The sequence below is a fragment of the Pteropus medius genome, unplaced genomic scaffold (assembly GCF_902729225.1).
Source record: "Pteropus medius unplaced genomic scaffold, Ma_sr-lr_union100, whole genome shotgun sequence".
NCBI lineage: Eukaryota > Metazoa > Chordata > Mammalia > Chiroptera > Pteropodidae > Pteropus > Pteropus medius.
This window is the reverse complement of record NW_024349796.1, coordinates 17,780,313-17,783,688: the sequence shown is the minus strand read 5'-3', so window position 1 is coordinate 17,783,688 and position 3,376 is coordinate 17,780,313. Positions and strand designations below refer to the sequence as shown.

Below are 3,376 nucleotides of genomic sequence, written 5' to 3'. Positions count from 1 at the left end.
AACGTCTAATGTTACTAAAAGCTGCCTCTCATGGATACTCGAATTTTAAAATTTAAACATAGGTTAAGGGATAGGAAAACCATACGATCAGTTTGCCTAAGTTCACATAATATTAAGAAAAAAACATTTCATTCCAGAAACAGGAATCGTTTGGTGCCATGCTTTTATTCAAATGAGAGGGGACTACACTGTACCAGGAAATGGCAAATCTGACAGTATTTTACAGCACAGCATCTTAAAAAACCTGTAAGCAATGCTCGAAACTGGACAGTAAGCACACCATACACCATATGCTGCCCGACAGTGTCCGTGAAACCGTCATTAGAAAGCTGAATTTGGCTTTAAACAGCCAAGTGAAAATTGAACCAGTTATTCCAGACAAACTTGAAGGGCTTTCCAAAGCTGCGTCAAAGGGCAGAACCTGACGGCTGCACCGGTAACCATGACAAGCGTTTGGCAAACTTAACTGAATAATGATCAAAATCATTTGACCTCCAATGATGAAAGCACCAGTGTTTCAATAAGACGGATGAAAATCTCCAGGCTTGATGAAATGGCATAATTTTCATTTGTACAATTTTAAAAACATAATTTAAAAAAAAAAGCTGCACCATCATTAAAACATCCGCAGACTTAAAGAACCCTCTCCATGTTCCTCCTGCATCAATAAAGTGGACGTTGCACTGGGAGCGACGGGCTTTCGTGGCAATATCCACATTCTGCCTTCAGACGCCACGGACGTTCACTGCTAGACACACGCGTGGACGCGTGAGGTCCTGTTTGGTCGTAAGGACCTCCTCCACTGTCTCGCGTGCAAGTTTTAAAAATTTAATGGCCAACTAATATCATGAAGAAGACTGCTTGCAGAGGGAAATGGATGGAAAAGAACAAATTTAGTAACGTAAAATGCTGGCTGAGTCTCCTTTCGACTATTACTCCTTTTTGATTAGATTCATTTGCTATTTTTAAACCGGTCTTCATCTCAACATTAAGTGACAATTACTTCCTTCTAACAGTGACGGAAACCGGTGTCTGAAAGGTAAAATGTGCAATGCCTCATTTTTAATATTCATATATTATACACAATATGTATACACTTAAAATATCAGAGTTACATATCCTGGTCTCTTACATGCAAACAGTAGGTCACGAAGAGTTTTGAGCAACCCTCCGGCACACACTGTCAAAGGGACAAAGGTCAAGTAGAGAAGATTTCAAGTGTCTACTTAATCTAAGCCGTTCCACTCGAAAAGGACAAAAAGGAAGAAAAACTTATTAAGTAAAATAATGTGAAGCTATTTTAAAATTAAAATGGAGCCCTTTGTACAGTTTAAAGTTTCTAAATATAGTTTTTATATTAGTTATAAATATAACGTAAAGACTTCTCGAGACTTTGCAGCAGGAAATCTTAACCTCTTCAGGCTGAAAGACGATCCTCAAAGTGTCATTCACTTCTGCCAGCTTATAAAGTGACTCGCTGAAGAGAGAGAGAAAGCCTTTTCTGGTAAAGGAACAATCTAAGCTATTCTGAGCCGGCCAGAAGCGGTGTGACGACACTGATTTAATCAGCAACATCTTATACTCGTGGTTAAGCTCATGTGGTTTAAAGTGACCCTACTAGCAGCTCTTCACGACGCCTCTTACCGAATAGAGAATGTTAATACTTGAGTGAATAATAAATATAGAGTTGTAAATACTTAGCGGAATAATTCTTTCAAATGCTCTCACGCCATGAAAACGTGAGGATTACTGTGCCACTGAACACTAGTGTTTCTCTCAGCATTAGGAGAGGTGCATGTCGCCTGTGGAGGAAACTTCCATGCTCCTCATCTCCACATGAAACAAAATGTCAAGTTATCTTAAAAGCAACCCTCGAGGAGACAAAGTCAAAATAAACCATCTGAAGACAAGCACATACGTTAAAAGTTAAAAAAAACAAAGCAACAAATAAAACGCCTAACTGGTTATCTTACCATGTTCCCACCACGCGTCCAAGTAGTGTCTGAGAATTCAGTGCTTCAGCGTGCCTGGTATCAAGCAGTGACCCCCGATGACACGTCTCCATTCGTGGATCCAGCGGGTCATCCTCACCGGGACCGCCCGCCCGCCTGCGAACCCCCGGCACGCCGGCGGCCTGCGGCTTGCGTCCCGCGCTCCATGGTAACGGGGCTCGATGTCGCTTTCGGTGGACAGAAGTCTGCAGGCAGGAGGGACGGAGAGCAAAGCCACCAGCAGCGTTCTGCGGCCCACACTCCCCGGCCCTACGCTTTCGTGGGTAACAGTTTCTTGGGCGTCACTGGTCTCTTGGTCTGCCATAGGTGGCTGTGAATGGTGATCGCGTCCACGCTGGCGGATAACGTTTTAGCGGGTATGTGGCTAAACTGCTTCCTGTCGGAATTGTATTTGTAAAGTCCCTCGATCATTTTCTTAGTGATGGATTTAGGGCCTATCCCAGTCAGTTTACTGATTTCTTCAGTTTCTGGACAGTAAGTGTACAAAGACCGAAACTGACAGCCTGAATCCCGAAACAGGATTAAGAAGTTGTTGGCATCTGACTTCTCCATTTCCTGTGGAATAAAAAACAAAAACCGAACCAAACCAAACCACGGTAAACACCCTTAAACATTTCACAGAAAAACTGTGTCACGTTTCCTGGTCAAATCTGATGACGTTTAATTTAAAATGTAAATTCCCAATAGCCAAAATAAGGTGCGTGCTATAAAGGCAAAGCTCACTTTAATTAAAAATGTACACGACACCTCGTGCTGAGGTAGCCCCTACACCCTGGTCTCAGCCAAACTGTCTCTGCCGCTGCCGACCGGGCACTGGCTGACTCCCCTCCCCGGCATGGCCTCCTTTTAACTACGGGGAATCACGTTACCTGCGTCCATGAAACATGAACGAGCGAATCTGCGCAAGGAGCTGACTTATAATTTTTTATTCTCACCTGAGTCCAGAACCCCACTTGGAAGCGAACTCAATCTAACCAATCTAAAGCCAGTGCCGGACCGGTCCCGGGCCGCTGGGACGCCGAGACCCTCGCCGGGAGATGGGCCCACGTGCAGAGCGTGTGCGGTCCGGCCCCCGCGCGCACACTCACCTCCAGGATCTTTTTCTTCTGGCCTTCGTTCACTTTTCCGGCCAAACAGCAATGGGCCAAAGCGTTCTGTATTATGTGCTTATTGGACTTTGCGCTGGGTTCTTTGTAGAGCTTTGGTCCTGTGACGATAATAAAAATAACACCGCTGAGTCAGAAGTACGAAGGACGCCACTGTCCCCACTCTGATGGGACCCGGTGCTCGAAGGCCCGGGCTGGCTCGGCCACAGCCAGAACCTGGTCCTGTCCCCACGGGCCCCTCGCGGGGTGTCCCTGGCC

General features: G+C 45.3%; 1 long non-coding RNA gene across 1 annotated transcript; it reads right to left on the bottom strand.

Moving 5' to 3' along the window:
- Positions 1-1,324: 1,324 nt before the first annotated feature.
- Positions 1,325-3,257, bottom strand: LOC120619254 (uncharacterized). The gene is made up of 2 exons (XR_005657443.1): positions 3,101-3,257; positions 1,325-2,567 (listed from the first exon to the last, which is right to left on the bottom strand). It is a non-coding gene; the product is annotated as an uncharacterized LOC120619254 (long non-coding RNA).
- Positions 3,258-3,376: the final 119 nt, after the last annotated feature.